We start from the raw sequence: 24,135 nt of genomic DNA, 5'->3' as shown, positions 1-24,135 counted from the left end.
CACCACCAGGAGTAATTCCTGAGTGTAGAGCCTAAAGTAAACCCTGAACTTTGCTGGGTATGACCCAAAACACAACAAAAATCTAAGGAGAAAGAAGTCTCAGCCTTTAAGCCTATTGGAAGTCATCTGACTCCATTAGAGGGAATCAACCTACTCAGGAAGAAAACAAAACAAAAAAAGCCTTGCTGAGAACTTGAAGGCATGATGTTAGATGCTTTTGGTTTTGTTTGTGGGTAATATCCAACTGTGCTCTGTGAGATAAACCACCAGCTCATTAGACACATCACTTCAAAGGCAAGCATCAGTGCATAACTGTCTCCTCCAATCATCCTGATTACCATCAGTTACTCAATCTTACCCTAAAGACTGAACACAAAATTCTTTCCACAATACCCATTTCAGTTTATTAAATGCTTTCCTTTTCCCTTTTTTCGGGGAAGGGAGAGGGGACACACCCAGCAATGCTCAGGATTTCCTCCTGGCAAGGCTTAGCGCAGCATTTTTCAACCACTGTGCCGTGGCACACTAGTGTGCCATGGGAGAAATTCCAATTTCATCCGTAACATGCAGCTTCAGCATGATTGATCTATTTGTGAGCCGAAGTGCTACGTGTGTGTCTTTCTTAGATTCCTGCCAGAATATCAGCTTTGTGTCCAGCCGAACAGGCCCAGCTTTCGCACTGAGTAAGTAAACAGAAATACGAACAATTATAAAATACTTTATTATGAAACAGTAAAGTAATTATAAAATAATTCCTTTGGGTTTGATTCCTATTCAAGAGAATTATCTTATAGCCAATATAGGCACAGAGTTAAAGTTTTTTAACATTTTCTAATGGTGGTGTGCCTCGTGATTTTTTTTTTTTCATGAAAAAAAGTGTGCCTTTGCACAAAAAGGTGGAAAAACACTGGCTTTGGGGCCAGAGAGATAGCACAGCGGTAGGGCATTTGCCTTGCATGCAGAAGGCTGGTGGTTCGAATCCAGGCATCCCATACGGTTCCCCAAGCCTACCAGGAGCGATTTCTGAGCACAGAGCCAGGAGTAATCCCTGAGTGCTACTGGGTATGACCCAAAAACCAAAGAAAAGAAAAAGAAAAAGAAAAATACTGGCTTAGGGGACCATTTCGGTTGCCAGGTTCACACCTGAGTCAGTTGCATACAAGACAAGCACCCTTCCCCACTGCACTATCACTCTAGACCCCATTAAATGCTTTTCAAATAAATTAAATGCTTTTCCTCCTTCTGGCAAAAGGGATATCTCATCTAAAATCATATATGTGTGGTCTTGTTCTTGCCTGACAGTACCCACCAGACTCATCTCCAATGTGTCCAATGGTCATTTACTGACAAGCCAGGATCAGAACAACCCACATCTGCTGAAAAGAGCGAAGGACTCAGGATGGACTCTCAATCCTAGGCAACATCATAGCACCTGGGCAAGAACTCTTCCAGGAGAGGGTTAAAAGAAATTAAACTTAAAGTCTTCATCAGGAGCGCCCGGAGTGTCCTGTCTGCTTGCAGCCTGGCGAGGCCGGCAGACCTTCATGCTCTTCTTTCTGGTGGTCTCACTTACAGGCTCCACATGGGCTGCATGAGCTGCTGTGGGTGGGGATGAGGGCCAAAGTCAGAAATCAGTGGGTTTCTAATAAGTACAACCACAGAACTCTAACTTCTGCAATAAACATTACCATTTTCCCAAAATCAAAAGGTTGGTGTTACACCACACACACACACAGACTCAGAAAAAGGATCTACAGCCCCAATCCCAAGGTCCTTTTTTTCTTTTCCTTTGCTGGGCAGGTCGGGCCATACCCATTGGCAGTCAGAAATGGGACTTCCAGCTGTGTCCAGCCTGCAGCCCTAGGCATGCATGCAATACATTCTCTCAGCCCGACTAGAATAACTTTCCAGTTCAAGATTCAGAATTGGATGGATATAGAGGGGTCAGGGTGGAAGAACCTGTGGTGTTCAGGGGCCTATATGAGATGCAAGGGATCTATCTCATCAAGGTCTGCCCGTGCAAGAAAAACTCCTTATCCCCTCCATGTACCATCTCTCTGGTATCTCTTCAGATGCTTTGTTTTTGGGTGGGAGGGGGACGCTCAGGGGCTATTTCTGACTCTATTCAGGAGTGACCCCTGGTGGTGTTCAGGGACCATACGTGATGCATGTAAGGCAAGCACCTTCTGGTACTGTCAACAAGGCAGGATTTCTTGATGCCTCGTAGCTTCTCTGAGCCAAACTCCTCCCATATCTAAAACCCAGGCAGGTTGCTAAGGCATCTTCTTTTCACTCCCAAAACTGGGTAGTCCCAAGGGTAGTTCCCCTCCTCTCACCAGCCTTGAGAGAACTCAAGACCTCACGACGCTCAGCTTCCATGCGAACTCTGTAGTCCCCGAACAAGGATCGCATCAGCTGCCTCTTCCGAGGTAAGGGGGTCTTTCCGCTGCAAAGGGTCCGGATGGCGGCAGCCGCCTGCTCTTCTGCGGAGAGAAACGGGTAGGATGACAGCCTCTGTCCTGGCCTCCCCACCGCCACCGTCTCCCTCCAGTTCCGTAGAAGAGACTCTCACTTTGTTTGGGATTGGGTTTCTGCGTCTTCAGTCCCAGTTCCAACTGCTCCACGCACCAGGCCAGTTCCCGAGCCAGCTGCTCCGCCTAGAGGAAATGCAAGAAGCTGTGATGGGTCGCTAATTCATAGAGAACAGAACTCAAAATCATTCCTTTAAGACAAGATCTATCAGGACAGTTTTCATCATTACTTGTTTTGTTTTGGGGTCACACCCGGCAGTGCTCAGGGGTTCCTCCTGGCTCTAGCTCAGAAATCGTTCCTGGCAGGCGAGCTTGGGGGACAGACCATACGGAATGCCGTATGGGATTCGAACCACCGTCCTTGTGCATGCAAGGCAAACGCCCAACGTCCATGCTATCTCTCTGGCCCCATTTTCTGCAGGTCAAAGCAATGAATGTGGTTTATTCCAAGAAGCATTCCTTATTTGTTCAAAACTGTTCTATGGAATAGAGAAAGTCTCTTTTGATGCGTATAAAATGTGAATCACTGGGGCCGGAGAGGTAGCACGGAGGTAGGGCGTTTGTCTTGCACGCAGAAGGACGGTGGTTCAAATCCTATATGGCATCCCATAGGGTGCCCCTTGAGCCTGCCAGGAGCGATTTCTGAGCGTAGAGCCAGGAGGAACCCCTGAGGGCTGCCGGTGTGACCCCAAAATCAAGAAAATAAAAGGAAATAAAATGTGGATCATGACACGTAAAGCTCTGGCTTTCCCTTCGGCTCCCCGGGCGCACACAGCTAGCCGGCTGCCGCTCTCCCGCGGCTCCCCAGCAGCCAGGGCCACGCCGTCCCTCCACGCCATCGGGGGACCGGCCCGCTTGCCTGGCTCTCCGCACTCGGGGCGCCTTCCTCGGGCGAGCCGCGCTCTGCGGGGGCCCGGCCGCCTCCCCGGGCTCTCTTCTGCTTCTTCCTTCGCGGCTGCGCGGCCGCATCGTCCGCCCGGGTCGCGCCGCCGGGGGCCCCTGGGGAGGAGCGGCGTCCGTCGCGGGGGCCCGAAGCAGGACCCGGAAGCTCGCCACCCGGGGCTGGGGCCCGCGGCGTCTCCCGAACGGCTCCGCCTGCGGCCTGGAAGGGGCCGGCACGGAGGTCAGGGGGACGGACACCGACCGACCGCCCCGGCCCCGCCGCCCGCGCGAACCCGCAGCGCCACTCACAGCCATGCGCGACGTCGACGCCGAGGCGGCTGGCGCGCCGGAAGTGCGTCGCAGCGCCTGCGCCCGAGGGGTGTGGCTTGTTGTGGGCGGGGCTGTCGTTTGAGGCGGGGCCTGCGGGGCGGGGTCGCGCTCTGGGCGGGGCCAGGGCGGGCCGCCGGAAGTGGGGCTGCGAGGGCGGGGTGCGGGTGTGGGTGGGGTCAGGGTTGTGGGCGGGGTTTCCACAGGGCGCGGTCGTCGTTGGGGAAAATGCTGTCAGGCAGCCTGAGGGGGGAGGTCAAACCCCTTGTTGATGGTCTCCAAGTCAAAGAATGATTCCCAAAAAGATAAATTGAATCCCATTCTTCTGTCCCCCCTTTTGGGGGAGACTTTGATAATAATATCCGACGTGAATAATCAACGAATGCAAAAGATTAGGGGACCAAAGGTTCAGCAAAGAAAGTCTTTTGTCAGTTGCAGCCAGCTCCAAAAAGCAAACTGAACAAGCCGTCAGTTCTGGCAAAAGAGCTCCCTATGCCTCCCCAACAAGCTATTTATTTGTTTCCTTAATCACCCCCACCTGGAAGATCCAGGTGGGATGACAGGCAAAAACAATATTACAACAATTACACAACAATTCCCCCTTTTTTGTAAGCAAACAATAATAATATACAATACAATAATAATATACAATACAATACAACACTACATAATTACAAATACAAAACTTTAATGAAATATTAAATACTATAAAATTAAAAACATTAATTTCAATTAATTAAAAACATTTAATTACACTAATCATAAATTAAATATACTTTAAAAGATTTTAGTCATAAAAAATACAAATATATAAGTTAAAAAAATTTTTACCAGGTTCAAAGTTACTCTCAAAAAATAAGGAGTATAGAACTCCTAAAAGTCCAATCAAAGACATTTGATGAATCAGGAAAGACGAGTTGTAACTTGATATAGGACACAGCACTGGAACAGTTAATGATGTATTCCTCAGTTCGATATCAGGAGGCTTACAATTGTGATGAGATTCCTACAAATAAAATGTTAAGAACTAGGAAGAAAAGATGAATTGTGAGAAATAATAAATTAAGGCATAAAGTGTCAGGAAAGGAAACCATAAACAAAAATTACAAAACCTATAAACATGCAAATACATACTATACAAAATTATGAAAATAACACTCACTTATAATTGCCAAAAATATCTATTAGACAGGAATCAAAATAAAGCCAAAGAAAAAATTTTAACTAAATCAACAAAAAACACTTTGAAAATACAATAATGAAAAAACTGTTTAAATAAATATTTCAAAATAACAAAAAATTATAGTAACGAAAAAAAATTTTAAATCAAAGTCGAGTAAATCTAGACAATCAAGAATTTCATACACAACATGACCATAAAATTCTATAATACAAATATGAAACAATAAATATATTATAATCAGTCATCAATAATAAGCATTGTGAACAGAGTCTACCCAAAATTATGGTTATATCAAAACTATAATTATACCTCCATCTCAAAATCTATGTTGAGAGCAATTAAACACTGATGTTACAATGAAAAGTCAAAAGTTGCCAAATGAACATATATCGATACACAATCATAAAGCAACATTAACATGATTAAGAATCTTTCATATAGGTCTTAAGTAACATCAATATATTGCAAAATCTTCTAATAGTGACCTAAAACAATACTGAAATTAAGGCATAAATACATCATACAAACAACCACAATGGGGATTCATTGTATTCTTTCCTATTAAGAAATCATATTTAGGGGCCAGGCGGTGGCGCTGGAGGTAAGGTGCCTGCCTTGCCTGCGCTAGCCTAGGACGGACCTCGGTTCGATCCCCCAGCATCCCATATGGTCCCCCCAAGAAGCCAGGAGCAACTTCTGAGCGCATAGCCAGGAGTAACCCCTAAGCGTCACAGGGTGTGGCCCAAAAACCAAAAAAAAAAAAATCATATTTAAAAAATGACCAGCAAAACATCAATGATAATCGACAAATAAAGGAAATGATTATTAAGTCTTCATAGTAGATCTCTGAGAAATATAAAACAAGATATATTCTGCTGTAGATTTTACCGATGCAATAGGGATTTTCTTGATCTTCTTATCATCAAAATTGATCCAATACTGTTCTGTGGCAATTTTACAATATGAAGTACAATGTCCATAATGAACTTGACCAAAATGATTTGATACTGATGATAAATTATATTTTTCAATCTTGTTATTATCTTCTTGAGTGAATTCTGCTAAATTGAGGTCTTCCAAAGGAAAATCCACATAAGTGTATAATTTTTTAATCTGTTTTCCATCAAAAGCAAAACGTTTCAAATGAATTATCAATACAGGAGGTATTTTCCATAAATATGTTTTCTTTGAAAAATCTCTTTTAGTGTTGCAATTATTGCAGTGAATTCTATTGTTATCTCTCAAATCTTCTTCTTTAAAAAATTCAACAAGGCATTCCTGTAAAGTACATTTATCTGCAGACTTGACAGCCAGGGACAACTGAACAAATGTTTCATAAACCTCAGACTTTTGGTAACATGTAAGACACTGTAGTATAGATTTAAACTGTCCTTGAAAGTTATCATAGATAATAGATTTGCAAGCTCTAAATTGTTCATATTTATCATTGTCTATAAAGTGTACAGTTTCATCTGTTATTGAATTTTTAAGCAAATCTTGATGTAGTCCTTCTATAAGAAACATTAATAATTCGTGAGGATCCTGTTGGTTGTGTCCAGCAAATTGGTCATTGAGTAAACTTATTGTTGCTTTGAAGCTTTCAGGATTGAAATACTTATGGCATCCATTTCCCATGATTTTGATAAGATGACCAAATTCATCTGCTAATTTACCTTTATGTCCCTTTGGATTTTCTCTGTTAATATCTTTTTTATAATGATCTTGATAAAAATACTGAGTCAAGTCTGTAATATTATACAAGCATTGCAATATTGAATTCATGTAACATGAGTTACCCAAATTTTGTAATCCAGTGAAAACAGGTTTCTGTTTTTCTGTTTGTAGTCCAGACTGTAAGGATTTTTCACTTTTGTCAGATTCACTGAGAATATGAGGTATGAAAGTTGATCCTTCACTTACTTTCCCAGTCACCTCAGCAGCACCACAACTGTCAATATCTTGAGCACTCTGTACTTGATGTGGGGAGGAATCTATAGTCCCAGCAACCTGACCTTGATCATCAGTGCCAGTCCGATTTCTAACAAGACGCAAGGGGAACCAAAATTTCTTAGGAGGGTTGTCATTTGTAGAAACATAAGCATAACCCCTCCCTCTCAAGAGGAGAGAACCAGCAATCCAGTTTTTATCCTCTTTTATCCAAATTGGAATATTTGTTGTTTCTTGTCTCTGATTATCTTCTTTAAAATGTTTTTCCCCTGCTGTATAGCTCTCTCCCTGAGGTAAATTTAGATAATTTAGTGTAATGAGAGTCAAAGATAACAGCTCCGTTGGCATTAAACCTCTTTTTCTATTCTTTTGCAATTGAGTTTTCAGAGTTCTATGGGCTCTTTCCACAATTGCCTGTCCTTGACAGTTGTGGGGAATTCCTTTAAGATGTTTTATCTGCCATTCATTACAAAAAAATTCAAAAGTTTTACTTATATAAGAAGGTCCATTATCAGTCTTAATAGAATATGGAATACCCATAACAGAGAAACATTGTAAAAGAAAACTGCAAACTGCCTTAGATTTTTGGGAAGACATAGGAATTGCCCAAATAAATCGAGAATATGTATCCACTACCACATGAAGGTATGGTTTTTGGGGAAATAAGTCTGTTTGAGTTACATCCATTTGCCACAATTCGTTAGACTGCAAGCCTCTTGGATTTGCTCCTGCTATATGAGTCTTTTGTGCTAGCGGGGCACATATGTTACATCTTTTTATAATTTCTCTCGCTTGCCTCCATGGAATTTGATAATTTACATGTAAACAACGAGCATTTGTGTGTAAGGCTGAATGTTCCTCTACAGGTGATTTAAATATAGGCATTGCCAACAAATCAGCAGTTTTATTTCCTTGAGCCATTGGCCCTGGAAGGCCTGAATGAGCTCTAATATGTGTGATGAAGATAGGTTCAGTTCTTTTTTGAATAATGTGTTGTAACTTTTTTAATAAATTTTGTATAATAGGACTATGAGAATTGAGGGAGGCAGTGGCTATCACCGGGCATAAATTTACAACATATAAAGAATCAGAAACAACATTCATGGCTTCAGATACATTTTCTAATAGATAAATTAACGTTGCTATTTCAACTTTCTGTGCAGACTTATATTTGGTTTCTATTGTTATATTCATATTTTCTCCGGTTATTCCGCCCCGTCCCCCGCTTGATCCATCTACATAGAAAACTTTTGCATTGGGAATAGGAGAATCCCTCACAATTGAAGAGATAACAAACTGAGTCTTTTTCAAAAAGTCCCAGGTCTTTCCTTTTGGATAATGAGAAGAAATCTCTCCTGTAAAATCTGAGAGAGCCCTTTGTAGAGATTCATTAAGAGGCAATATTAATTCAATTTCCTTTTTTGGTATTGGCAATACTATTATATCTGGATCAAAACCTAACAAAGATATTGATCTGAGTCTTGCTTTAATAATCAATTTTGAGATTAGTTGCAGATAAGATATCACAGACTGAGGCTGTTTGTTATGTAAATACACCCATTCCAAAGGACCAGCCTGTTGCATTAAAGCCGCAGTAGGTGTTTCTTTTGTAGGAAAAATTAATAAAAATACCTTCTCTCGGGGCCGGGCGGTGGCGCTGGAGGTAAGGTGCCTGCCTTGCCTGCGCTAGCCTAGGACGGACCGCGGTTCGATCCCCCGGCGTCCCATATGGTCCCCCAAGAAGCCAGGAGCAACTTCTGAGCGCATAGCCAGGAGTAACCCCTGAGCGTCACAGGGTGTGGCCCCCCCCAAAAAAAAAAAAACCAAAAAAAAAAAAAAAAAAAAAAAAAAAATACCTTCTCTCCAGGGATAAATCTTAAGAGAAATGATTTTTGCAGTCTGTTCAAGAAAATGTCCAATTAATTTTTAGCAGCTTGTGTTAAATTTCTGGGACTATCTAATGCAGGATTACCTTCCAAAGTTTTAAACAGATTAAACAGCTCTGCATTTGAGATTCCTAGTGCTGGGCGGAGCCAATTTACATCACCCAAAAGTTTCTGAAAGTCATTAAGCATTTTAAGGTTCTCTTTTTTTTTTTTTTTTTTTTTTTTTTTTGGTTTTTGGGCCACACCCGGCGTTGCTCAGGGGTTACTTCTGGCTATCTGCTCAGAAATAGCTCCTGGCAGGCGCGGGGGACCATATGGGACACCGGGATTCAAACCAACCACCTTTGGTCCTGGATTGGCTGCTTGCAAGGCAAACGCCGCTGTGCTATCTCTCCGGGCCCAAGGTTCTCTTTTTTTATGGAAATTTTTTGTGGACGTATTGATGTTCTGTCCAAAATAAAGCCCAAGTATTGATATGGTGGCATGGTCTGTATTTTTTCTAAAGCTATTTTCAGTCCTGCCATTTGCAAACAATTGATCACATAAGCATATAATTTCTGTAAATCTGTTTCATTATTCATTGTAATTAAAATATCATCGGTGTAATGATAAATTATAGCTTGAGGAAATCTTTCACGAGCAGGGCTCAAAATTTTGTCCACAAAATATTGACACATAGTTGGTGAATTTAGCATGCCCTGAGGGAGAACAGTCCATTGAAAACGCCTGCAAGGGTGAGTATTATTAATAGAAGGAACTGAGAATGCAAAACGGTGTTTATCATCTGGGTGAATAGGAATATGATAGAAACAGTCTTTTAGGTCAATTATAATTAGTGGCCATTCCTTAGGGATTACTACAGGAGATGGTATACCTGTCTGTAATTTTCCCATAGATAAATTCACAGCTCTCAGATCCATTAACAATCTCCATTTACCAGATTTCTTTTTTATGGTAAATACAGGTGAATTCCATTGAGAAAACGAAGGCTCAATATGTCCTAATTTTAGCTGTTCTTCCACTAATTCTGTCAGCACCTTTAATTTATCAGGTTTTTTTTTTTTGTGGTTTTTTTTTTTGGGGTCACACCCGGCAGTGCTCAGGGGTTATTCCTGGCTGCATGCTCAGAAATTGCTCCTGGCAGGCACGGGGGACCATATGGGACGCCGGGATTCGAACCAATGACCTTCTGCATGAAAGGCAAACGCCTTACCTCCATGCTATCTCTCCGGCCCCTAATTTATCAGTTTTAAGGGGCCACTGGCCTATCCAAATTGGTTCATCAGATTTCCATTTTATTTTTATTGGTGCTGGGGTTTTTCTGGCAGTGGCCCCTACCAAAAATTTTGGGTTTTTAATTCAGAAGAAGGTTCAGACTCACCTTGAGCTAATGGAATATGGAATTCTGCCTTCCATTGTTTATGCAAATCACGGCCCCATAGGGATGGTGAGAATGGGCCCACATGAGGTCTGATTATAGCCTTTTGATTTTCTGGGCCATAAAATACCATGGTTCTTGTGCTTAACAAGCAAGAACTCAGGCCTCCTATTCCTTTTAATGAATATGGAATTTCTTGCAGAGACGAATTTTTTGGCCATTCTTTATCAGAAATTACAGTGATCTGAGCACCTGTGTCTATCATGCCATTGAAGACTTGCCCTTCTATATTAAGTTTAATCATTGGATTTTCATCTTTACATTTAGTAATCAGAGCCACTAATGGGTTTTTGGCAGCCCCTGGATCTGTGCTTCCAAAACCTCCAGTTCTTATCTTATCTGAAGTCCCAAATTTAACATAAGGTATTATTACTATTTGGGCAATCGTCTCCCCTTTTTTGAAAGTCCAAGTAACTGGCACATTGATAACTACAATAATTTCTCCCTTTGAATCTGAATCAATAACACCTGTGGTTACTGATATACCTTTTACATTAAGGGAACTTCTGCCCAGAATCAAACCCATTGTATCTGGGGGTGGTGGTCCCACTATGCCTGTGTGTAGCATATAAGGGCATTCTCCTGGGTAAATTGTAATGTCCACTGGGCAAGTTATATCAAGCCCAGCACTGCCCACAGTGGCATGTGTTAATTCACTAATTGAAATTAATCTTCTTGGGCTGGGCTGGGGAGAATTATGGTTTGATGACTTTGCCCCTGATTTGTAAGGGCCTGGGGATTGGCCCTGTAGGCGTTTCCCTGTTTTTTAATTGTAGATCCTGGAGGAACTGAATTTAACAAAAGACGGCAATTCCTTTTAATATGCCCTTGTTTTCCACAATGGTAACAGGCAAATTGTCTCCTTGGGTTTGTATTAAAACCTCTTCCTATGTTATTATTAGTGGGATTTCCAGATCTACAGTCTTTCGCCCAGTGGTAACCCTTATTACATTTTGGGCAGAGACCTGGTTTTCGGGCAACTTTTTGTCCCCTTTGGTAAAGAGGTATATTTCCTTTAGTAATTGCAAAGGTTTGCACCTGATCTGAATTTGCTAATGAATGGGGTATATCATAAACATTCCTACATGCATATAAAAATTCATTTAAATCAGCTTTTTCCTGCAACGGAGCCAATACCAATTTGCAAGCTGAATTAGCATTATGATAAGCCAAACATTTTTCTAGAAATTTCCTCACCTCATCATTTTTAACTTGTATTTTTAAAGCATCTTTGAGTTTAGCCACAAATTCTACATAAGGCTCTTGGGGACCTTGGATGATTCTTAAAAAGGTTCCCTCACCAGTACTGTTAGTATCAATTCTTTCCCATGCAGATAATGCAATGTCTTTAATTATTTTTGAGATTTCCTTTGGTAAAGCTGCTTGTGTCTGTATATCTGAATATTGATTTTCTCCCATTAATAATTCATATGAGAGATTAACCCCTGCCACTCGTTTTTTGGTTCCTTCTGGACTATATAGTTTGGATTTCACACCCTCTGCATATAACATTTCCCATTCAGTTCACTGTTTAGATGGCAGGCATATTTCAGCAAGTTTTTTAAAGTCATGCAGAGTCCAAATTGATTTTCGACACCACATGCTTAGTACCTCCTGACAATATGGAGTGGTAGCCCCAAATTCTTTACATGATTTCTTAAACCGTTCCACATCCTCCATTTTGAGAGGTTCATAACTTGAAACATATACTGTTTGAAATGGAGTTGAGGCCGGATTAGCAGAAGTACCTTGCACAGGACTCTGATTTCTGAGGTGTGGGATACTAGAATGTGGTTCATTGTCTGAGTTGGCACTAACATGTGAGTCCATATTGTGAACAGAATCAGGACTCCCTTGTGGACTTAGCACTGGAGGCTGATCATCAGTGTCAAGATCTTGATTTGGATTATGAGTATCTAAATTACGTGTCCGAGTTGATTTTTTACCGGCAATTTTTTTGCTGCCAGTGTCAGATTTATCAGCCTGTATCTTAGTCTGAATTTTTGTAGGAAAAATTTTTTTATTGTCCATACTAGTCATCACTTTACAATTTCCACATTGTCTATTTCCTACCCACCAGCTAATGCCTATGCATATGGTAGTCATATTAGCCAACACAGAAATTCCACAAACTATGACTAATAGAGACCATTCAAGCAATGCAAATATTGGAGTAGAAATATTTGATTGATGGGCCGGGCGGTGGCGCTGGAGGTAAGGTGCCTGCCTTGCCTGCGCTAGCCTAGGACGGACCGCGGTTCGACCCCCCGGCGTCCCATATGGTCCCCCAAGAAGCCAGGAGCAACTTCTGAGCGTCAAAGGGTGTGGCCCAAAAACAAAACAAACAAAAAAAAATATTTGATTGAATTGTAAGCAGCAACCATCCAACGACAATGATATTTACTAGTATCAAACCAAGTGGTTTATATCCAAGCAGAGTAATGCACTTGAGTAATGCCAAACCGATGTATTTAATAACAGATGGCATAGTGAGCGTGAGTATCCATAATAACCAGCCAAGGGTCTCCAGAGGTAATTTCCAATAAAACATGTCACTTACAGTTCCAGAGGGTCCAGATTCACCTGTTCCGGGCGCCAAATGAGGGGGGAGGTCAAACCCCTTGTTGATGGTCTCCAAGTCAAAGAATGATTCCCAAAAAGATAAATTGAATCCCATTCTTCTGTCCCCCCTTTTGGGGGAGACTTTGATAATAATATCCGACGTGAATAATCAACGAATGCAAAAGATTAGGGGACCAAAGGTTCAGCAAAGAAAGTCTTTTGTCAGTTGCAGCCAGCTCCAAAAAGCAAACTGAACAAGCCGTCAGTTCTGGCAAAAGAGCTCCCTATGCCTCCCCAACAAGCTATTTATTTGTTTCCTTAATCACCCCCACCTGGAAGATCCAGGTGGGATGACAGGCAAAAACAATATTACAACAATTACACAACAGCAGCCCAGTTCATATAACAGCCATTTTACATGCCAATTTATAGGGTTCCAGCGGGAGGCATTTTGCAAAGTCATTTCTTTGAACATCAGATGTTTACATTAGATAAAGAGTGTCTACTATACTTGAGTATGTGTCAAGGTCATATGGAAGAGGACACTGATCTAGAAGCATGAAGACAGAACTTGGCAGCAAGCAATAACAGGGAGCAGGGCGGGGATGAGCTTATTGGAAGCCCATCTTTGGAAATGCCAGGCTATTGTTAGAGCCAGAAATATAGCTTTTACTTATAAAGGTTACCCCACATCTCCCTCTCCTTTAGTTATAAAAGAGTGAGGTGTAAGGGTCCCTCCTATGGCAGAGATAGGAAGTTAAATGGCCTGCTAAATGTTAAATGGCTAGGGTCTGTGCCTGTCTTAGGTTGTCCCCTTGCCATGGGATCTCTGCTTCCCCAATGGGATACTTACTCATCATCGACTACCAGACCAGCTCACAAATAGGTTTCCACCAGAGCCACCCAAGCCCTGTCCTCTCTAACTTCAATCTGAACTCTAGTATCATTGATCGCATGCGCAAGCATAGTAATGGTGTTCAATCACGTTTTGATTAAAGCAATATATTTTTTATTTGAGGATTACTACACAACATCATAAAAATGCTCCTCAATTTTTAAGCTTCCTCCCCACCCCCTGAAGCAATAAATGTATTTAGCAAGCAAGAGCCAACAATGAGAATAATCAAAAAAAAAAAAAAAAAAAGGCAGAAAATAATGTGGTGAGTCATGGTGACCAATTAAATCACTGTTAAAACCAAGAACCTCCCACTTACTGCTCCCTTTTTCTTTATTCAAACGGGGAAACAAAATGTAGGTACTACAGCTTAGGCATTACAGCAACAAAATGTTGTGTGAAGTCAACAATCACAAGGGACATGGCATCATTGATTCATATGGTATGCAAAGATAGCGCTTGCAATGCTATGGCACTATTAGACTGAACAAGTTGCTTGACCTGGATGACTTTCTCTCTTTTTTTTTTTTTTTTTGGTTTTTTGGACCACACCCATTTGATGCTCAGGGTACTCCTGGCTAAGCCCTCAGAAATTGCCGCTGGCTTGGGGGACCATATGGGACGCTGGGGGATCGAACCGCGGTCCTTCCTCGACTAGCGCTTGCAAGGCAGACACCTTACCTCTAGCGCTCGCTGGCCCCGACCTGGATGACTTTCTCCTGAGCTCATAACAGCAGGGACACAAGTCTCTAAACAAAGACTTTCTTTTATATTCAAGGCCAGCTTGCAGAAATTCTCTTTTTCCCAGCATCTCTCCCCACATCTCCATCTTTTTACTCCTGGCTCTACACTCAGAAATCACTCCTGGCAGGCTCGGGGGTCCATATGGGATGCCGGGATTCGAACCATCCTCCTTCTGCATTCAAGGCAAATGCCTTACCTCCATGCTATCTCTCCGGCCCCATCTTTTTACTTTTTAAGAGCCAAGTGAGTTATGCAGGAGGCGCTGGGGACCTATGGGGTTTGTGCCTGGCTTAGGTTGTCCTGGTGACACCTAAAGGATGTCCCAGGATGTCCCATCATTGACTACTAAACCAGCCTATAGGCCATGGGTTTCTACTATCGTAACTTACACTGCAGCCTCTCTGTTTGTAATGTTGACTCATTTACTACATTAGCAAGCATTGCAACCATGTAAAATCAGCTCTTAATCATGACCACCAGATGATTTAAAATGCAAGGTCCAAGAACAATAATAATTAAAAAATAATTAATGGCCCTCCAATGCAGATAAAAGCGTAGTAAGCCAAGGGAACCAATAAAACCAATTTTGATACCGACGATCCCGCCTCCCACTCTCTTTTTCTTTGTTTAATTCCCACCTGCAGTTTATTTATTTATTTATTTATTTTGGTTTTTGGGCCACACCCGGCAGTGCTCAGGGGTTACTCCTGGCTGTCTGCTCAGAAATAACTCCTGGCAGGCACGGGGGACCATATGGGACACCGGGATTCGAACCAACCACCTTTGGTCCTGGATCGGCTGCTTGCAAGGCAAACGCCGCTGTGCTATCTCTCCGGGCCCCCACCTGCAGTTTATTAATAGAGTCCTCAATCAGTTCGGTATGGTCAGTATAGATGCAGCACTCTTCACAGAGGGCAGCACAAAGGCCACCCGCTTTCAGGAACAGTCTATCCAGGCCTCATCAGTTTTGCAACACCATGTTGACCAGGGAACATAGGGAAGTCTGCAGGTATGTGACAGAGTTGCCAATTTCAGCCAAATCTTCATCAATTTGTCATCTCATTGCTGCAATGGTTGTGTGCTGGGTTACAAGGGCTGCTGCTCTGATGGCTGTTCTTGCAAGGCTTAAAGGGGAGGCCACAGTGAAAGTGGTCACAGTGCCTGGGTCCCGCTTAAAGTGAGTTATGGTGGAAGAGGTGTACATATCTGAAACAGAATGCCGGGTAACTCAAGGAATTAACTGAACAATAACACATACATCCGGGTCATTGCTTAAAAATGCTGATTGATATAGGCACTTGGTGAGACCTATATTTTTACACAGCAATTGTTCGGTGGTTGGAACTGCCCAATCAGAAAAAGGGCATGTGCAATAGGTGTTAAACCCTAAAAGAACATGTTTCATAGGCAGTGGCCCACTAGAGGTCATGGTAAATTAGGATCTAAATATTGGTGACCTGGAGGTCAGAGCAGTTGAACTGAGTGATGAAAAGCTGAGAGAAGTTACAAAGAGAGCAGGAAACAATGTGGGGACAAGGGGCCATAGCTTAGGCCCTATTTTAAAAGTAAGTAATTGGATTTTAAAAAGTAATCCAGAGGGCAGATTCATAAACCTTAATTCCCACATCATTCCTCTTTTAAATTGTTCTACATTTTTCTTTCCAGTATCTGTGAATTATAAAAGCGCAGAGTAACCTCATCTGAGAAACCTCAAATGAGCACAGATCTAATGGGTGTTGGTAATTTTAATAAAATCTTCGTGAAAAATAGAAGTGTGTTGGCACTACAGACAATGTCTTGGATTGGACAAACTAGCTTGCCTGGAGCCTAGAGTTGGTCTTATGCCAGGAAACTTTAGGGGTAGGGTCTCCTTATATTTAGGCCAAGGTTTATCCTTTCCATGTTCCTCATATTTTGGTGGGCCTATGCAAGCAATAATTGCCACTCTAACACCATTTTTACTGTGCTCCTTTGACTCTAATCCTTAAAAACAAAAACCCCACTTAAACTTTTGAGGTTAACTTAAACTAATATGCATGTGCATGGAAATGTAAAAAAATACTATGCCTTTAATGTTTAAGAAGTTACATAAGTTTTATGGCTTTAGATTGCTTTGTGTCCTGCTAAGAAATATTATAATGTATTACAATCTGGAGACTTGAGGGACAAAGTAATTGTACATGGGTTCTGTTTCATTTATCTTAATGTTCTTTGGCTGAAAGGGTGTTATATTTTATCCAGCGGCCTGGGCTTCCTGATTTCCTGCATGAGGCTGCAGAGGAAGACCCCAAAAAACTTAATCCCATCAAGGTAGGCAGTCAGTTAGAAGGACGAGACCACACAAATTGGAGTAAAGTTTAAGCTTTATTCCACCTGCCAATAGCTCCTAACTGACCAGTCAGGGTTCTCTCCCACGAGGGATGAAAGAACCCCACCCAAGGTTGTGAATGGGATTATATAGGATAGGGAGACAGGGAGGTTCCAGCTTTCTGATGATCTTTAAAATAATTGGCTTTTGTCTAGAGGTACCTTCCTATTGTTCCCTTGTCCTACCTAGTATGGCCAGGTAGACTGAGGCAGGTTCTATGGAAATGGGCTCACATCATGTGGTCCTTACAAAATTGTGTTTCTCTCTGCTCAGAACCTAAAGAAGTGCGACCACGGGGACTGAGGATCTCGAAGTAATTCGTGGGTCACGAGCGGGATCCGACCTGAAAAGAAGAGACTGGGAAAGAAATGAGCTCAAGACAAAAATCTCTGATCAAGAGCCGAATTTACTGAGATACAAGCAGGCTTAAATAGCATTACAGAATGAGGAAGTAAATTTCGGTATTTTTCCATGGTATCTATAGAAAAGTAGGGGGGTCGTGCAGGATGGACTTTCCAGTTTTACAACATACCCTTATATCGCACAAACATTCTTTCACAACAGGATGTGTGATCTTATCTCAGCAACTCGGGCGGTTTACTGGAACATCTTGGGACCTTTGCTACTGAACTATGTGGCTGCTCTTTCCTTTAGGTCCATGGGGGATGTGCCACAGTAGCAGCCTGTCAGGTACACAGACCTTTAGTTTCTCAGGCATCAGAAACTCCATTTTGCTCTCTAAGTCTTATAGCTTCCAACAATTCCCCCGTTTCTCTAAAATAGACAAAAGAAGAGGATGGGTGGGGTGCCTGTCTTAGGTTACTTGACGTGCCTCCAGGTTTGGACATGACAAGGTAAATTCCGAATTGTTCTGGCCAGAGAAGGGGATTAGTAGGTCATGTTTGCCCCCAAACACTGGCGCCAAGCTATCCCCGTCTTAAGCACTTCCACAGCCGAGAGAGGAGCAACTTTTAGCGTTTAGCAATGTGCTCACACTCCTTAAAGTCTAGGTGGTGGGATGCACCATCTCCTAGAGGATTGTATTCTAGAGAGCGGGGTTCATGCCGGGTGAGCTGTTAATAGATAGTGGACTCTGACCAAGCATTTGGTAGTCTCATCAACCTGATTCTTAACAGGATGGACCAAAGGAAATGAGCAACATGAAGCCAATGAATGGGCCTAACAGGCTAGGCAGCAGTGTTGACAGCCATGGAGAAGTGGAGAACCAATTTTGATACCAAGACTCACTTTGGTCTAAGTTTCTTTTGGTTTCTGCCAGACTTTGTTCAACTCTTTTAATACTATCTCTAACCAATCCTGATTTATCTTTAAAAAAGCAACATTCTTCCTTTAGTGCTGCACAGACACCCCCCTCCCGAAGGAATGCGAGGTCTAGGCCTCTGCGATTCTGCTACACCATTTCTGCTAGGGAGCCAACAGTCTGCTCTAAGTAGTCTAAACCTCTTCTAAGTTCCTCAACATCTCTAACAACAGTTCTAGTTAAGGCATTAACAGATTCTTGAGTATGAACCAATGAATAAATTCCTGTGCCCGCACCAGCAACACCGAGACCTAGTAATAAAGCAAGGGTAAGGGCAGTGACTGGTTCCCTCCTGTGGCGGGAGAGAGACACAGAGTTATCTTTAAGGGGCAATAAATCAGTTTCTAGTCTAACAGTCAATTTAGGCATTAAAACAACCAAAACACAGTAGTCCTTGGACTCAAGAAACAAATGTGAAACAATGTGGGGAGATAAACCAGTGGAACAGGCAAAAAACATCAAATTGGGGGGAATTATAAACTGAAAGGAGGAATTAACAATAAGAGTTTGATTACAGATTTCAATAAGGGGGATAGGGGAAGCATATTGGGGCCCAAAAGGCAAAGTCCAATTCCAACCACGTGTCCCAAAGTCATGCCATGGCATTGAGGCTCCATACCCCAGCAAAGTAGATCGGTGTTATTGGTGAAGAGGGGCATCCTGAAGGCAGCAATTCCTTCATAGAATGGTGGAATGGGCGAATAGCAGATCCAACATTCATAATTGGAGTTGGAAAGAGCCTGGGCGGAGGCGTTGACCATCTGGAGAATGAGGTCTGCGGTGGAAACTGGACCAGCAGGCAAGGTGGGTCTGAAGTCAGGAACAGCAGGGTCGGACAGACTGATTGCCACAGGAACGAAGGCAGGAGCGGGTGGGGGGGGGGGGTTGGGTAAGAATGAGCCACCACCAGAGGGGTGTAAAAAGGGATTGGGGCTGATGGCAACTGGTTTAAAAGAGGAGATTGTTTTTAAAAGCTTGATGGAAAAAATAAGCCAGGGTCTTTGCCTGAGATGTATAGGCACAGACCCCAATCGGCCCCCCGGGAGCCTTCCCAATTAAACTGATGCCCTTGCGGAGTAAATATGATACTGAGCGGGTTGCACCAGTGTTTGTGGCACAAGGGATTAAGAGCTACCAGTCCAGAGTTACGCTGCTTGCTTGGGGGATCTTTTCTGCAGACTCTAATGAGATCCCAGGATGAGGAGGGATTCCAATAGGTGTCCCCTGTGGTCTCGCATCCCCACACAGCACAATAATAGGCAATGGCATACCCGCATTTATTGCTTAGGCCTCAGTCTCGATGAGACCCTGGGCAAACATAAATCGGTGCCATAGTCAGGTAAGTTCTGGCGGCAGCATTATAGCATCCAGGAACGGTGCTACATCTTAGGGAGGTATTCATCGGCCTGGTTTGGGGCATAAAATGATCTGGAGTGCCCCAGGCAGAGCTGGCCCCCAAGGCAAGGGGGCATAAATCAACTTGAAGATCAGGCCAAGGTGTGGAAGCTGCTATTTGTGAGGTGGAATTGGCTATATCTCCAGCTCCATTAATAATGAACCAAGTATAATTATAAACTTGATATGGGCTGGTGGCTGCTGCCGCTAAGAAAAAAATGCAAAATCTTAAAAATCAAAAGGAGAAGGAGCTGGTGGGGTAGCCAGCTTTGGTTTCGCTTCCAGCATTTTCAGCATCTGTGAGAGAGAGAGAGAGAGAGAGAGAGAGAGAGAGAGAGAGAGAGAGAGAGAGAGAGAGAGAGAGAGAGAAGTCCTCAGGGGGATTTTCCCTGGGTGGGTTATATAGTTTCACCAGTCTTTCTGGTAGCCACCGAGCCTCATTGGAGGCAGGGTTATGTACACAAGCATGGCCTTTGCCCCAAATAAGGACAGGATTAGGGCCTTTCCATTGACCTGTGTGTACATCCTTCCAAAGTACTTGTTTAAATTCTTCCTTGGTGGACCAATGCCACATGCGATCAGTAGCAGAGTGTCCTTGTGAGTCCAAGGACAGAAAATTTAGCACAAAGAGTGCATGGTTTAGTAAAAGCTGATGCTTTCCTTTGTGAGCATACAGGGTCTCACTTTCATAGGGTAACTTGAAGAGCATGTTTTTAAGGGTTTGATTTGCTCTTTCCACAATGCCGTGTCCTTGAGGGTTTAGAAGAATTCCAGTCTTATGGGTTATGCACATCTTTGAACAAAAATCTTTAAACTTATGGTTTATGTATCCCGGTCCATTATCAGTTTTAATTAGGGATGGTTGCGGGATAATAGTTAAGCAATGTATAATGTGAGCAATAACATCTTTGGTAGCTTCTCCTGTCTGTAATGAGGCACAAATGAATTTACTAAATGTATCGACAGTTAAATGAATATATTTGAGATTTCCAAAAGCATTGTGTTGAGTAACATCCATTTGCCATAATTCTCCCGGAACTAAACCCCTGGGGTTAACTCCTGTGTGAGGCTCAGGCAGGAGAGAGACACAGGCTTTACACGATTTCACAATGTCCCTTGCCTGGTCTTTGGTGATGTTAAATTTTAATTTTAAAGTCTGAGCCTTAAGATGGTGTAATTGATGAGCTTGTATGGCTTGTTCTAAAATGTCAATTTTTTTTTTTTTTTGGTTTTTGGGCCACACCCGGTGACGCTCAGGGGTTACTCCTGGCTATGTGCTCAGAAGTCGCTCCTGGCTTGGGGGACCATATGGGACACCGGGGGATCGAACCGCAGTCCGTCCGAGGCTAGCGCAGGCAAGGCAGGCACCTTACCTTTAGCGCCACCGCCCGGCCCCTAAAATGTCAATTTTTAATAGTGCTGGCATTATTTGGGTTGCCTGGTCGACTAGACTATTTCCTTCAGCCAACAGTCTGGGGAGGGAGGTATGAGCTCTAATGTGTGCAATAAAAAATGGATTGGTTCTCATTAAAATTAATTTTTGAATTCTAGCAAAGACTGGGAATGCATTTGAGTCAGGTTTAATAAAGGGAACGGTTTCCAAAACTGGAATGGAGGTAGCAATATAAGAGCTGTCTGTATACAAGTTGAAGGGTTCAAAAATTGTTTCAAAAACTTTTTCTACAGCTGATAGTTCTACCAGATGTGCAGACCTGTGCTCTGTGGTAAATTTTGTTAGTTTTCCTTGTACACTAAGGGCTGCAGTTCCATTAGAACTGCCATCGGTAAATATAAAAACTGCATTAGGAATGGGTTGTAACTTAGTCAGCTTAGGGAATACCACAGTATGCTTTTGTAAAAATTGTAGCAATTTGTTTGGCGGGAAATGGTTATCTATATCTCCCGAAAAGCCTGCACAAAAATGGCCCATTCATCTTGGTTTAGAAGTAGCCATTGCACCTCTTTTTTAGTATAAGGAATAATAATTTTAGCTGGATGGCATCTAAACAATTTTAAAGCTTGCTCGCACCCTTGCTGTAGCAGAGAAATATTAAATGTGGATATGTGGTGAGGGTTTTGTCCGGGTTGCTGGGTAAATGTACCCAAAAAAAGCGGACCTTCCTGCCACAGAAGGCCAGTGGTGAAAATTTTGTGGATAGAATGAGCAAAATTAAAGGTTTTTCTGGGGGCCGGGCAGTGGCGCTGGAAGTGGGGCCGGGCGGTGGCACTGGAGGTAAGGTGCCTGCCTTGCCTGCGCTAGCCTAGGACGGACCGCGGTTCGATCCCTCGGCGTCCCATATGGTCCCCCAAGAAGCCAGGAGCAACTTCTGAGCGCATAGCCAGGAGTAACCCCTGAGCGTCACCGGGTGTGGCCCAAAAACCAAAAAAAAAAAAAAAGGTTTTTCTGGATCAAAGTATGTAATAAATTGTTCTTGTATTGCTGTTTGGACCATGTCTATGGCCTTACAGGCTTCCTGAGTTAATTTTCTAGGGCTGTTAGGGTCTGATTCTCCTTTTACTATATCAATTAAAGGTTTGAGGTCTCCTGTAGTTCATTTTAAATATGGGCACAGTTAATGTCCCCCAAAAGCTTTTGAAAATTATTAAGGGTTTTTAAAATACTAGTTCTAATTTGGACTTTTTGTGTTTTAACTTGGTTGGGGAGGAGTTCAAAGCCTAAGAACAGTTGCGGGGGTTGGAGTTGTACTTTATCTGCAGAAATATTAAAACCTCTGTCCACGGGCCCGGAGAGATAGCACAGCCATTAGAGAATTGGAGGAACAAATCTCACAGCTTCATGCTGGCAAAGAGGGCCCCAAGCTACAGTTCCCTATGTTTACCACCCACATCCCGATTTCCCCACAAGAACAAGCAGCAGCAGGAGCCGGAGGCAGCATGGTCACCAGAAGTGGTGCCAGGGGAGGCAACGCCCCTTCAGGGAAGTGGGGGGGAGGGCCCAGACCTGGGGCCCTATACATCATAAGCAGACTGTAACGGAGACCTTCAAGACAGCACAGCCCTTTGTGGCTCCTACCCAAAGCCAGCCAAACCTACTAAATTGCACCCCACAGCAACCTCCCTTGTCAGGGCCACCCCAGGGAGTGCAGGACTGGACCTCTGTGCCTCCTCCCCAAGAATACTAAAACCAGAAGAGGGAGTGGTGGTCATAGAATCTGGGGTCTTCAGCCCACCACCACCCGATATGTTTTTCTTTATGTTTTTCTTTATGTTTTCATCCACTATAAAAGGTCTTATTGTGCAACCTTCCCTTGTGGATTATGATTATACTGGAGAGATTATGCTCCTTGCCACAGCTCCTTATGGCCCAATTCAAATACTTCCAGGGCAATGCCTAGCCCAAGCCCTCCCACTTCCTCTTAACAGCACTCTTCCAGCAATGTCAGCTACTGGAGGTGCCTCCTCCCCTGGGTCCTCTGAAGTTTTTTGGATAAAAGCCATTAGTAAAATTAGACCTCCACTAACTATTACTATCAATGGTCAATCTTTTACTGGGTTATTGGACTCTGGGGCTGATACTACATGTATGAGTCCCCGATTTTGGCCCAACTCCTGGCCAGCCCAACCAACCCTAGACAGTGTTTCTGGAGTAGCAGGCACTGTTAAACAGGTCCTTTTAAGCTCCCAACCATTAACCTGGGTAGATATGGAAGGAGATACGGGAACCATAACCCTATACATAATACCTGACCTCCCCATTACTTATGGGGAAGAGATCTCATGGAACAGATGGGTCTTTATCTAATAAAATGCAAAAACCCGGGGCCGGGCGGTGGCGCTAAAGGTAAGGTGCCTGCCTTGCCTGCGCTAGCCTTGGACGGACCGCGGTTCGATCCCCCGGTGTCCCATATGGTCCCCCGAGCCAGGAGCAACTTCTGAGCACATAGCCAGGAGTAACCCCTGAGTGTTACTGGGTGTGGCCCAAAAACCAAAAAAAAAAAAATGCAAAAACCCTCAAGTACTACAACAAATGCTAGCACAAGGATATGACTTACACAAAGGATTGGGAAAATCTTTGCAAGGAAGGATTGATCCAATAGAAACTAAACCTAAATTGAACTGACACGGGCTGGGAAATATCCCTGATCATACACCTTTTTAATGGCGGCCTCTGACCCTTCTGCTATCCAAGCGGACAAAATAGCCTGGATCTCTGATACTCCTGTATGGGTTGGCCAGTGGCCGCTTTCCTTGGAAAAACTCACTGCTGCCCAACAGTTAGTGCAGGAGCAGTTGGCAGCTGGACACATAGAGCCCTCCAATTCTCCCTGGAACACGCCTATTTTTATTATTAAAAAGAAATCAGAAAAATGGAGGTTGTTACATGACCTTAGAGAAATAAACAAAACCATGGTCCCTATGGGAGCCCTCCAACCGGGGCTTCCCTCCCTAGTAGCCATCCCCAAAAACAGCTTCAAAATTATAATTGATCTAAAAGACTGCTTTTTTTCTATACCCCTTCACCCAGAGGATTGCAAATGTTTTGCCTTTAGCCTTCCAACAATTAACTGCAAGGGGCCCAACCCTAGATATCAATGGAAAGTGTTGCCTCAGGGCATGGCTAACAGCCCAACCTTGTGTCAGAAATTTGTAGTGCAGACCATTGACCCTTTTAGAAGTAACAATCCCTCCATTTAT

The sequence above is a fragment of the Suncus etruscus genome, chromosome 19, assembly GCF_024139225.1.
Source record: "Suncus etruscus isolate mSunEtr1 chromosome 19, mSunEtr1.pri.cur, whole genome shotgun sequence".
In the NCBI taxonomy this organism is placed as follows: Eukaryota; Metazoa; Chordata; class Mammalia; order Eulipotyphla; family Soricidae; genus Suncus; species Suncus etruscus.
The sequence above is the reverse complement of the archived record's forward strand: the minus strand, read 5'-3'. Positions refer to the sequence as shown.